Below are 14,444 nucleotides of genomic sequence, written 5' to 3'. Positions count from 1 at the left end.
AACATAGAAGTCATATTTTCATCAATAAAATCATTTAAAGCATTCCAAAATACTTTACTACTTAAAGAACTGTCAAAGCAAATTCTGTAAAGTAAGGAATATTTTAAACTTCAGACTACTTGATCTCTAACTTGTGTTTTGTGAGTTTAGATTTTGAATCTAAACTTTCTAAAGATGAGGAAGCCAGAGAAACAGCTAAGTAGGTAAAGCAATTCCCACACAAACCTGAGTTTGATTTCCAGAACCAATACAGAAGGGGAAGAAGAGATCAACTCCACAAAGTTATTCTCTGACCTACACACACATACACCACAGCACATATGCCCACCCATGCACAGACATCTTGCACATATAGTAATAATAATATTTTTTAAACTTCCTAAAGATGAGACACACCTCCTACAAAATTATTTCCAGCACCAGATTTGCAATGGAAGGATTCTTCAGGAGATCATCATATCATTTTATCATCATATACATTTGAGTATTAAATTGTTTCTAATACATTCCAGAAGCCATGTAGAGACAATATCCATACCCTCCCACACACACTTCCTTCTAGATTAGTTCTGGTTGATGTGAAGATTCTGTCCAATGAACATGATGTCTCATTTCACAGCCTGGCCCTACCAGCTGACTGCAATGCCCTTCAACTGCACATGTCTGTGAAGACATCTTGAACAGCCCCTGGGGTGTTCTCAGGAAATTTGTGCCTCAGCTATTCCTCTAACATGATGCCAGACACATAATTTATAATGGAGAAGAAAAGTTAAGTGCAACAACATTCATTGTGCCCCATCTTCTACTAGCAAAACTTTGACTCTCTAGGCAGTATGGTGCCTGAATCCAGAGCTGATTCGTGATTGCTCCACCAGTGAGACACATCAGTCTTCTTTTGCTTTGTTAATGATTGGTCCAGGGTAGGCATGTGAGTCACCTTTAATCAATGAAGTGTGAAGAGATGCCTACTGGGGGCAGGCTGCCAGGAAAGACAATCCTTTAATTAAAGAAGAGAGATCCTTTTTCACTCCAAACTCTCCTTCCCTGTTATTTTGGCCACTATCAAGTGAGGACATGACGCTGAGGTTGTGCCATCCATCTTGCACTGTAAAAAGAGGTATCACCAACACCTGTCTGTTAATAGAACACAAACAGCATATGTCATCAGTAAAGTACTGTGCGAATTCTGGGAACTTGTACACCCAGGTAAGTGAACTACAGACATCTTTATGGTTTAAGCCACTGTTAATCTAGACCACTGCTACTTAACCAAACCCATTCCTCATACAAATCATAATGTAATCAGTCCATCAGTGTGGTACTTCACATTCTTGGAAATACTTTTACATCCATTAATCTTATCTAATCCTGCCAACAACTTGGAAAGAGATAGCATAACTACTATGATCCTTCATATTTTATGAATATAGCAACTCAAAATGTAGAAAGAACTAGTCTTGTATAAAACATCAAAAGCTAAAACTGATTCAAGACTCTGCTTCAGTCTGGGAGTTCGCTAACTACGATCCATAAGCCAAATAGATGGCTGGCAAACTAAGAATATTTTTTGCATCCTTAAACTGAAAAACAACAAAAAAAGAAAGGGCGCTGTTTCGTGACATGAACTTTTTAGTGTCCATAGTAAAGAATTGTTGGAATACAGCACGTGCCCTCTTCCTGTGTTGTCTACGAATGCACTAGTGCGATTATTATAGAACTAAGTAGCTATAGCCAACTGTTTGGGCCCACAGCCTGAAATATCTACTCTCTAGACGTTTATAGAAAACTCTTCAAGCCCCCACTTTAGCGCTGCAACATCCAAAAAAGCATTATGCTCCAATAAAAATTGTGTAGAGTGGTTAGGACAATGTATTCTACACTCCAGCATGGTGATCTAATGTTTGGTTTGCTGTTTGTCATTTTCTTTCATCCTCTATAACCTACTGACAGGAGCATAATCCCCAGACTACCCAGATAGGAGCAGGCAAATGCCTTGACTGACTGTTAATTAATCAGTCTGACTTGAATTCTTCCCTCAGTAAACACTAGAACACATCTGTTTAAAACAATGTTTTGATGAAACAGTCCCTCAATCAAAATGAAAAATCTAACATCCCAAGAAGACCAAGCAGCAGCAGCTTTTTCTTCTCTGAGATTTGCCATCATATGAATGTAAATGAATCATTCTAAATCTGGTATGAAGCCTGCAGAAGTGCTTCCAGGGAGATTGTGGGCTACCACCTTATTCAAGATAAGATTGTGCAAACCAAACAAAGCAGGTAGAGCAAGTAAATCATTTGATCTCTTAGTAAATTTCAAGTTTTAATCTTTATAACATAATAGTTAATGAGTAAAGTATTGCACTGGGTGATAAAAATATATACAAACATTTAACACTACCTACTACATTATTTTTGCTTGGTTTGGATTTTTTTGAGACAGGTCCTTGTGTAGCCCAGGATAGCTTCAGAGTACCTATGTAGCTGAGGCTAGCCTTGAACTCCTGATCCCTTGCCTTCACCTCTCAAATACTGTGATTATGGGCCATGCACCACCACACCTGGCTTCCCAGTATATATTTTGCGCTCATTAAAAATTAGTTGAGGGGAGCTGGAGAGATGACTCGGTTAGTGAGTGCTTACTACACAAGCATGAAGAGGCTCAATTAAGATCCCAGTTCCCACATAAAAAGCCAGACATGGTAGCATGTGCCTGTAATTTTAGCCCTGGGGAGGCAGACATACGCAGATCTCTAGGAGCTAGGAGGGGCTCACTGCCCAGCTATTCTGGTCAATCAGTGAGCTCCAGGTTCAGGGAGAGACCGAGTCTCAAAAAATAAAGTGGAGAGTAATTTAAAAAAAAAACCACTGATCATAAGAGTACTGTAAGAGACAGGGTTGGTCCATGAACACAGGGAAATGGGCTTTCAGGCCACTAGAAGCTTGCTTATGTGAACTTTCAGCAATGGTGGCATCATGCACAAGACCCATGCCAACTCAATCAGAAAAGAGCCCAGAGTGCAGTAACGGAAATGGGCTGGCCCTAGCCTGGAAACTGTTGGTGACTGATTACTGCTGGGTGAGGGAGAGTAGACCTTTCTTAAGATCTCTAGATAGGCTGACGGGACACTCCAGTGGATGAACTTACACCAAAGGACATTTAGGTACAAATGCTTGACCCAATAGGATTTAATGTGTATTATGGAATGCATGAGGTCCAGTGGGGGGTAGGGGGTTGTGTGGGGGCATGGACTAGGGAGGTGTGGTCTAGGTTGGATTTAGAACTGTTGTATGAAATGTACAAAAGCTCAATAAAAGTATCTAAAAAAAATACTCATTGGTTGGGTGGAGAGATGGCTCAGGAGTTAAGAGCACTAGCTCTTCATTCAGAAGACCCAGATTTGAACCCCAGCATCCACATAGAGGCTAATAACCATATATAACTCCAGTTCCAGGGGCTCCAACACCCTCTTCTGTCCACCTCGGCCACTGCACAACACAAGTGCACTTACATACATGCAGACATAGCATTCATACACATAAAATAAAAATAAATGAATAAAAAATTTTAAAAATACTCATTGGTAATCTTCTGGCCCCCACAGGCATACACACAGACATGCACATATTCCCATGCACACATGTATATATATATATATATATATATATATATATATATATATATATACAAAAAAAATTAATTGAAGTTTAAGTATATAACTTAGTTCCAGAATGCTCACCTAGCATATGTGAGACCTTGCATTTAATCCCCAACACCACAAAAATAAACAAATTAGTTGAGCCTGAACGCTCATGAATCATGAGGAAGAGTATTTTTTAACTACTTACTCATTAAAATAGAAAAAAAAATATGTATCTTTAGCAGGCAAATACTCAAAGTGGGCAATCTACTAAAATTCAACTGAAAATATTTTTCACATTTTTGTGGCTCTGGTTTAAACCACTTCATAGAATCCCTTCATATGCCTTGAAAGATACAATGACCGCTTAATTCCAGAACAAACCAACATGGTTTTGCCAGTTTATAACTCTGTATTGTTGCAAAACAGAAATAACATGCTGGTCTATAAAGATCCCTCTAAGTGTTTAAAATAAAAATTACAGTCACCAAACAACACCATCACACTAAGGTCATGAATTCTCCAAGTTGAAGTTTTGTTTCAACATTTCACAACTCCTGGTTCCATTACCTGGAGAATTCAATGTTTTTAGTTGATCTGATGCCTGGTCCAGTGATATTTATCAAGCCCTTGGAGTTGGTCTGCCAATTCATAAGACAGAAGTACACAGCAAAGGGATAAACACAAACAACTGTGTTAATTTCAGCAGCTTTCAAACCTTGCTCAAGTTGAGGAAAAGCTGCTGAATGAAAAGGGAACACACTCTCCAGACACACAAGCAAAGAGTCTAAGGCTGCATCCAACAGGCCCTACCACCCAAAAGAAAGGGAAATGCAAAATGTACAGACATTTTTTAAAAGGTGGTTGAAAATGTTCTTTTCCTCCTACATAAAAGTCTCATTTAAATGATTGTACATTCTTTGAAGGAAGTGATAGAAAACTGGTCAATGTGTTACCAAGGAAATAAAGGCTTGAAGATAGCATGAGAAATGTGTTTATAACTGAAAATGAAGGGTGGCATCATGAGAGTGTGTATTCTCACCAAGTAGTTGCACTAATTCTTAATTATGCTTTAAGATTACATGTTACAGGGCTAGAGAGATGGTTCAGCAGTTAAAAGCACTGACTGCTCTTGCAGAGGACCCAAGTTCTATTCCCAGCACCCACAGGGTGGCAAACAACTGTCCATGACTCCAGTTCCAGGGGAATCTGATGCCCTCTTCTGACCTCCACAGGCATTGCATGACACAGGTACACTTATGTACATGCAGACAATACACTCATACACACAAAATTAAATTAATAAATAAAATATTTTTAAAAGATTACATGTTGTACACCAAACATAAACTTAGACCAGACATGTTGTCTAATAAAGCCATGCAGTCTATGCGACCAGTCAAGTGAACACAGTGAGTACAGGATGCAGTAGAACACATGAACGCTACCCAAAAACACCCCCTAGGAAATAGTCACCTGGAACTATCATTCACTTATTATAGGGATGTTGATAGTTCTACATGAGGAGTTCCACTCCTGTGATCAGTATACAAGCTGTATCAGTCATCTACTACCAAAACAATGCTGTGTAACAACCACAAAAAATCCCACTGGCATACACGTGTTTATTATTCATCTACCCAGTGACCAGAGGTGGTTATCTGATGCTCTTTGCCAGGCTCATTTATATGCCTACATCAATGAGGGGAAAGGTCAAATGACTCTCAGTTATCTAAACTGACCATGGTGAAAAATGGGGCACCACTACTCTGTTTCACATGCCTCACAGTCCCCAGCAGACTAATCCAGGCATGCTCTTAGGGAATGACAGAGGTTTGAAAGAGCAGGTAGAAACATGTTAACCTCATGGATCTTGATTCAAATGGCTACACCCTCACTACCATTGCAGTCTGCTGGCCTCAGTAAGTCACAATGCCAGTTCAAATTCATGGACTGGAGGAAATAGACACCATCACTTTTAGTAAGAGGGTCTGTTATCATAGGATGAAGAACATAGTTGCAGAAAAGAATGAAGCATTAAGCCACATCCCTGCAATTCACCACCAAACTGTATACCACAAGAGCAATCTCTAAATTACTCTCTGTTGGTTTTAGCCAACCTCTTTCACTAGAGTGATTTCAGATGGTTTGATTTATGCCAGAAATTAAACCCATCCTCAAATTCGGATAGTTGTTGCCTATGGATATGTAGATGTTATCTCATAATTTTATAGGAGTCCTATAGACTGTCAGAATCTTATGAAAAGAAATGTCCACAGGGTATTTGTTGTCTATGGGACACTTATTAGGTGACTGAACAACTGTGTGTACATATTATAAAAGTGCTTCCTCCAATGACTGTCTTGATCTAGTGGACATAGATATTTTACTCCAATATGTAAGTGCTCCTGAGAGATGTATAGGCTTGGGCATGCCTGTGTATATTCACGTGTATGTATGTATGTAGGTATACATGTACATGTGTCTGTGTTTGTGTGTGTTCATATATGTACATGCATATGTGTGAGCATGTATGTGTGCAGGTATATGTACCCATATGTCTGTAGATGTATGTGTTCAGGTGTCTGCAGAGGGGTTTGTGTGTGTGTGTGTGTGTGTGTGTTTGTGTGTGTGTGTGTGTGTGTGTGTGTGTGTTGGGCCAGAGGTCAATCCTGGGTATCTTCCTTAATCATTTCTCCACTGCATTTTTTGAAATAGTATCTCTCCCTGAACCTGAAGTTTACTAACTGGCTACATTAGCTGGCCAAGCCCAGAGATCTTCCTCTCTCCACTTCCCCAGCACTGGAATTATAGATGCACAAGTGTGTGTGTTGGGCCAGAGGTCAACTTTTTAAGCATTTGATTTTACCCAGACTTCTAAAAATTCTCTTTCCATTCTTTTCACCCATTATTTTTCACATAGCAAAGTCATCCTGCAAATCTACTGTGTGCAAACCTCATGCTGCGGATGTGATGGTCTGATTTTCATTAGAGAATGACTCTGGAAAGGACAAAAGAATTAAATCAGAGTTTTATTCCTGAAAGGAAAAAGGAGTCCCACAAATTAATCTAAAAAATCCAAAATAAAATTAATAGATAACGAGACAGTCCTATTCTTGTCAAAGAAATTGCTGGAAACTATCTACCTACCCAATGTCAGGACCGAGACTGATGCCATATCTCACAGACCTTCTTAGCAAACCTGCATGATGGATCCTCTGAAAGATACCCCACAAAGGCACTTTGTGCGTTGTTAATTCTTTACATTTCTGGAAACTCAAGAAACTCCTAGCACTTCACATATGGTATGCCTGTGTAAATGATGGCCCAGGAGTGAGCTAATTGGAGGGAGGCATTAACTCTTTCAGTTCACTAGGGTTCCACTTAGAGCACTAGTAGGGTGGAAGTAATTTACCAAATAGCACCCCAGTGGCCAGAAAGAATATGTACAATATAAATTATTCCCAGGGAGTAATTTATAAACTCATAAAAATCTAGTTTATTGTCTCATCTAGTCACACAGTATCCCAGAGAGGGAGGGGGAGGGAGGGAGGGAGGGAGGCAGGGGAGAAAAAAAGGAAAAAGGGAAAATGGTGGGGCTGGGGTGCTTGCAGTTACCTAAGCTCCCACAGCTAGGAGCAGGACTACCACACAAATTTTCTGATCATCCAGGAAGACTTCTTCCCAGTTAGGATTTGATGCTTTCAAGATGAAGTTTCAGCTAAAAGAGCTGGGACTGGGTAAAGTTAGAGAAGCCCTGAAATGCAAAAGAACCCTCATCCTGGCCTTGATGCTCATTCAGTAAGAGATGAATCAGCTCGAAGCACTCAAGGGAAACACAGAATTCCACATTGCCATTTGTTTCTATTAAACCCATTAATGTTTATGAGGACTCCATAGTTAATTCAGTTTTTCCATCTTGAAGAAGATTAGAGAAGACCATGAGGGCGGGGGAAAGAGTAGAGAGGCTATCCTAGTGTTCTGTTGCCATAGTTGGAAATGATCAAATAGGTCATTTCTTTTATGTAAGAAGAGAGCAGTCAGGCTGAAGAGATTGCTCCATAGATAAGAGCACTGACTGCCCTTGCAGGGGACCCAGGTTCAATTGCCAGCACCTACATGGTAGCTGACAACTGTTTGTAACTCCAGTTCCAGGGGATCCGATACCTTCTGACCCCCACTGACATTGCACGACACAGGTGCACTTACATACATGCAGACAATACACTCATATACATAAAATAATAAAATATTTTTTAAAAAAGAAGAGAGCAGTCCAGACTGAAATCAACTTGCTACATAATAAGCACATGACAATTTTAGTTTAAAGATCCAAGTATTGCTCCTTATCTCACAGTCTGTTCTCCACAGTGGCAATATTCTGTGAATATCAACTGTGAATTTTAGTTCTTAAGGAAGATATTCAAAGCCTTGCAATGGGCATTAGATGCTCTGCAAAAGAATAAGGAAACGGATTGGGAGGCCAAGGCAGGAGAATGTCACAAGTTTGAGTCCGGCCTGGGCAAAACAGTAAGACTGTCTAAAAAAAAGTAAACAGATATCTTGAGTCTTCACTCAAACTCTCTCTCTCTCTCTCTCTCTCTCTCTCTCTCTCTCTCTCTCTAACTTTCTGATGCCTTCCTAGAAGTCAATCCCCAAAAACATAATGACTTTTTTTTGTCTTTTTAAGACAGGGTCTCCTTGTAGCCCCAGCTGTCTTAGAACTCACTATGTAAACCAGACTGGCCTTAAACTCACAAAGATCCATCTGCCTCTGCCTCCCAAGTGCTGGGACTAAAGGTGTGCACCACCATTCCCAGCTTAAACATAATGACTTTTTAGGAAGGAAAAAAAATGTTCTGCACTCCCTCTGCTCTACCCAGGAGCTTTACTACTCCCCAAAATGCAGCCATAAATTTATTTTAGAAAGCTTGCTCCCTGTTCAGTCTGACATCAAGCTCTGCTACCAGTAAAGATGACAGTAGATTTCTCTGAATTTTGACTCATTTCTTGCTTCAACAAATTATATTAAATCACAATTTCAAGGAAAGATGAACAACATACCCTTGTATGCTCCTCCCGTACACATTCACCGCTAAAGTGATTCCATCCCATACTTATTCACAGGGCATAAATGTACCACTTGCTCAGGGTGACTTGAATAAGTAACTCACTCTCTGCCTCTGCTTGCTTTCCTGGTGAAATGAAGTGACTGGACTAGACATGGATCCTTCAAGCTGTGAAATTTCCTAATTCCATTTTCCGTTTGCATAGACACAAAATGAACCATAATACTCCTACCTGATCAAAGCTTTATTTTAGAAAAGAGTCGTATGAGGTAATCTCAAGAACCAAAACCAAAATTAATGGATAACTAGGCAATCTGATCCTTGTCAAAGAAACTGCTGGAAATTATTGAAAACTACCTTCCCAATGTCAGAATAGATTAATTCTGAAAAATAATTTGCTCCAAAGAGTCCGTGTCGTTTCAGTGGGGTTGTGGGGGGCGGGGGCATTACAGCACCTTTTCCCTTTTCCTCCTTTCCTTTTTTTTCTTTTCTCTTTTCAAAGTGCTCTAAAGGAAAATTTATCTTTTCTTCATGAGTAATATCATTGGTTGGAAAAAAAAAAAAAAAAAAAAAAAAAACGGCTGTTAAGAAGCAAATAAGCATGGAACAAATCCCTGCTCCATAAAGCGGCAACTTTTAAAAGGAAATTGCTAAGCCTAATGATGGATTCTGTTTCAGCCATCATGACCCAAGTTACAACACAGTCCAGGGACTCAAGTCCTGTCCTCATAGGCACAGCAGCTGCAAAAATCCCATTGAGAAATCTCCTGGGGCTCTCTGTGAATGGCCACAGGCTTACCCACCCACCCCTCCACCTCTACAGAGCTGAACAAGAATGCATGCACACTTTCCATGAGTCTCCCCTACAGACCCCTTTAAGCTAGCTTGGAATGCCCCCTCCCACCACTTCTCTGTGTGCCTACTCCATGTAAGGCTTACTTTGGGTTCCACAGCTTCATGCCACCCTGAATTAGTCTTTCTCAATTTATATTTATATTTTTCTTCCCAGCAACCTTAAGCTCTTTGGAAACTTGGGTGCAAAAGATGGCTCAGCAGTTAAAAGTGCTGGCTGTTCTTGCAGAGGACCTGGGTTTGGCTCTCAGCATCCATATGGTTTTTTTATATTATAATTCATTTTTCTTTTTATACGTGTGTTATGCCTGCATGTATGTAAGTGCACCTGTGTTGTGCAGTGCCCACAGAGGCCAGAAGAGGGAGACAGATCCCCTGGAACTGAAGTTATAGATGGTTGTTAAATGTGGCTACTGGAATTCAAACCTGGGTCTTCTGCAAGTGCAACCAGTACTTTTAACAGCTGAGCCAGCTCTCCACTCTCCCATACCACTTCTAACAACCATCTGTAACTCCAGTTCCAGAGGATCTGATGCCCTCTTCTGGCCTCTGTGGGCATTGCATAAACATGGTTTATTTTCATGCATACAAAAACACACACATACATGCATATGCATATGTATATACATGATCCTGGAACACAGTGTACCTGTTCAGACATCTTTCACTTAGAAATCCAGAGAAATCCCAATGAAGATGATATCAGTGAGATGGTTCATTAGCTGGGGATTGGGTGTTAGAACATTTGCCTTCTCTGATTCTCAGGCAGGTTTTCTAGATGAAAAGCTGAGATTTGGGGACAAGGTACAGATTTTTATGGCCTCTGCTATTGTTCCTTTTTCAGGGGACATGTTGCTACCAAGAGCTAGTGTGTTTCTGCAAGTTGCTCTCTTCCAGACATTGCAGAAGAACAGGTTCGAATATAACAAATCCTTGTGTCCTCAAGAAGATGGTACCCCAAGGCTGTGGGGCCTTGCATTTTGAGTTTCTTGGAGTGTGGCAGTTGTAGCATCTAGGCAGCCCACTCTCCTCAAGGCACTTACTGCTTGCTTCTTGCTTACCTATATTTGAGGTGCTCATTTCAGGAGGAACTTGTTCTGCTTTCATATGTATAGGGTAATCCTAGACACAAATATTCTTTCAAAATTAGAAATAGCAAGGCATCACCTCACCTCCCTTTGCTTCTTGGGCTGTACAGTCTCTGGTGTCTTGGTGTCAGCACCTTTCCTGGGTAAGTCCAGCATGCCAACCAGGCCTTGACTCCTCCAACCTCTTTCACCCTCCCAGCTCCCCCACTGCCTCTCTCCTCCTAGCCTGGGTACTGGCCCACTAATTGTCGTGGCACCCTAGTCACCAGGGTAACCTCTCAGCCCAGAGCCACCACTGCTTCCTGATCCTTTGCATCCAGACCAACCCAGTTCCTCCCTGCAGTCCCCAGGAGCCCTCTGGGCCTGGTCCCACCCTCACCTCCCTTTATTTCCCTGGGCTGCACAGCCTCCAGGCATACTAGAGCCAGAACCTTTCCTGGTCCCCAGGAGCACTCTGGGCCTGGTCCCACCCTCACCTCCCTTTGCTTCCCTGAGCTGTACAACCTCCGTTGTCCTGGTACCAGCACCTTTCCTGGGTAAGTCCAGCGGTGCCCACCATGCCTTGACTCCCCCAGTTTCATTCACTCTCCCAGCTCTCCTCCTAGCCTTGGTACTGGCCCATTTCTTGTCTTGGAACTGCAGACTGTAGGACTGACCTCTAGGCCCAGAATCCCCACTACTTCCTGATCCTTTGCATCCAGACCCAGTTCCTCCCAGTAGTGCCCAGGAGCCCTCAGGGCCACTTCCCATCCCCACCTCCCTTTGCATCCCTGGGTAGCACAGCCACCATCTTTCCTGGGTTCTCCTCCCAGGCCAGCCCAGCCCCCAGAATGCTGAGGCCAGCATCATTCCTGGAGGGATCCAGACCTTAGGAGAAAGCCTGAGAGCATCTGAGCCTCATCTCACTTGGGCCTCTGTGGTAACTCCTGAAGACAAAAGTAATTAAATCACTTCAATATAAAATCAAAAGAGAGAATGTGAAGCCTAGATCAAGAAGCTGTTCATGCCCAACAAGGAAACCACAAAGGCACGTAAAGCTTACAAAAAGAAGCAAATCTAAACTCAACAAAGGAAAGCTTGAGTCTCACTCAAGAATCAGAAACTATGAAAGAAATCCATGTCAAAGTCACAGAGAAAAAATAATAACATGAAAAACCAAAATAGTATATCCCCACCAAGTACCAATAGTCCTCTAAAGGAGTACAATGAGCCCTAGAGATAAAACAGGACATGGAACGCAAAAGAACAATTATAAGCATGATAAAAGAAATTCAGTGAATTTAAAGAACATACAAAGAAATGAAAGAACTGAAGGAAGATAGGGATAAACTTCTGAATGAATTCAGAAAAGAGTTAGAAATATTGAAGAATACTCGGGCTGAAATGAAGAAGGAAGTGAAACACTCAATAAGCCAATTAGAAATGACAGGAGAAAACCTCACCAATAGGATGAATGAACTGGAAAACAGAATATCAAGACTGGATGATAAAGTGGATGAATTAGACCACTCAAGCAAAGATTAAGAAAAATTTAAGAAAACACAAGAATGGAATATGCAAGAATTGTGTGAAACCATAAAAAGACCAAATGTATAAATCATAGGCATACAGGAAGGAGAAGAATCTCAAGATAATGGTATGGAACAGATCCTCAACAGGATTGTAGAAGAAAATTTCCCAAAATTAAAGAAAGACATGCCCATACAAATACAAGAAGCATACAGAACGCCAAATACATAAGACCAGAAAAGAAACTTTGCACAGCACATCACAGCAAAAACAACAAACGTTCAGAACAAAGAGACAATATTGAAAGCTGCAAAAGAAAAACAACAAGTCACATATAAAGGAAAACCAATCAGAATTACAGCTGACTTTTCAGTGCAAACTATGAAAGCCAGAAGAGCCTGGACCAAAATATTCCCAGTTTTAAATGACCACAGATGCCAACCCAGATTACTTTACCCAGCCAAAATGTCTATTATAGTTGAAGGGGAAAGAAAAATCTTGCATGACATAAATAGGCTGAAAGAATTCATGTCCACAAAACCAGCCCTTCAGAGAGTTCTTGAAGCAATACAAAGAGCTGAAGAAAGGAACAATTATACACAAGGGGTTATGGAAAGAAATTCAATGAAGGTATAACTGTGGAAATGCACAGCTATATCAAGAATGTGAACAGAAATAAAAATGACAGACTCAATACACACCTTTCATTAATAACTTTAAATACCAATGGACTGAACTCCCCAGTCAAAAGATACAGACTACATGAATGGATTAAGAAACAAAACCGATCTTTTTGTTGTCTGCAAGAAACTCATCTCACTTTCAAGGACAGGCACTACCTTAAGGTGAAAGGATGGAAAAAAATATACCAAGCAAATGGTACTAAGAAAAAAGTAGGCATTGCAATTCTAATATCTGATAAAATAGACTTTAAACTAAAACTAATCAGAAGAGATAAAGAGGGCCACTTCATTCTGATCAAAGGAAGAATAAACCAAGACGATATTACAATCACGAACATATATTCACCAAACTCTGGTGCACCCAACTTCATAAAAGCAGTACTACAGGACTTTAAGACCCAGATTAATCCCAACTCATTAATAGTAGGGGACTTCAACACCTCATTGTCTCCATTACATAGGTAAACAGGACAGAGAATTAACAGAAACATCTGAATTACACAATACCATATATCAAAGGGACCTAACAGACATCTACCGAATATTCCAGCCAAGCACCAAAGAATACACTTCCTATTCAGCACCCCATGGAACCTTCTCCAAAATCAACCATATACTGGGGCACAAAACAAACCTCAGCAAATACAAAAAGATTGAAATAATTCCATGCATTCTATCAGACCACAATACAATAAAGCTTAAAATCAACACCAGAAGAAACCCCAGGAACCACATGAACACATGGAGATTAAACAACACAGTCCTGAACGATGAAGGGGTCAAAGGAGAATTTAAGAAAGAAAAAAAAAAGAACACAAATAAATGACTTAACATTGCAACTCAAGACACTTGAAAAGCAACAACAAATGAAACCCAAACCCACAAGACAAGAAGAAATAACAAAAAATCAGAGCATAAATTAATGAAATAGAAACAAATAAAACAATACAAAGAATCAACAAATCCAAGAGCTCGTTCTTTGAAAAGATAAACAAGATTGACAGACTGCTAGTCCAGTTAACCAAAAGAAAGAAACAGCACCTCCAAATCAACAAAATCAGAGATGAAAGGGAAAATATCACAACAGATACCAAAAAGATGCAGAACATTATAAGGGAATACTTTAAAGACCTATTTGCTACTAAATTCGAAAACCTAAAAGAAATGGACGGGTATCTAAAGCATGGGAACCACCAAAACTAGACCAGAAAGAGATTAACAGATTAAATAGACCCATAACACAAAAAGACATTGAAACAGTAATACAAAACCTCCCGACTAAAAAACGCCCAGGATCAGATGGATTTACAGCAGAATTCTATCAGACATTTAAAGATCTACATCCAATACTACTTAATTTATTCAAAAAGATAGAAATGGAGGGAGACCTTCCAAAATCCTTCTGTGAAGCAAGCATCACTCTAATACCAAACCCAGGTAAAGATACAACCAAAAAAGAAAACTATAGACCCATATCCTTAATGAACATAGATGCAAAATTCTCAACAAGATACTTGCAAACCACATACAGACACAAATCAAAAAGATCACCCACCATGATCAAGTCGGCTTTATCCCAGAGATGCAGGGATGGTTCAATATA

At 40.3% G+C, this 14,444-nt stretch overlaps 1 long non-coding RNA gene across 2 annotated transcripts in view; it reads right to left on the bottom strand.

The window, feature by feature from the left end:
• Positions 1–70: 70 nt before the first annotated feature.
• Positions 71–14,444, bottom strand: part of LOC115071879 — a 22,444-nt gene continuing 8,070 nt past the window's right edge. For both annotated transcript variants that reach the window (XR_003850940.1, XR_003850941.1), the window contains 2 exons: positions 6,791–6,858; positions 71–1,134 (listed from right to left, as the gene is read on the bottom strand). This is a non-coding gene — a long non-coding RNA (uncharacterized LOC115071879). The remainder of the gene's footprint in view (positions 1,135–6,790; positions 6,859–14,444) is intronic.

This window comes from Nannospalax galili, unplaced genomic scaffold (genome assembly GCF_000622305.1).
Source record: "Nannospalax galili isolate Female #2095 unplaced genomic scaffold, S.galili_v1.0 scaffold139, whole genome shotgun sequence".
NCBI lineage: Eukaryota > Metazoa > Chordata > Mammalia > Rodentia > Spalacidae > Nannospalax > Nannospalax galili.
This window is presented reverse-complemented; position numbering and strand designations above follow the sequence as displayed.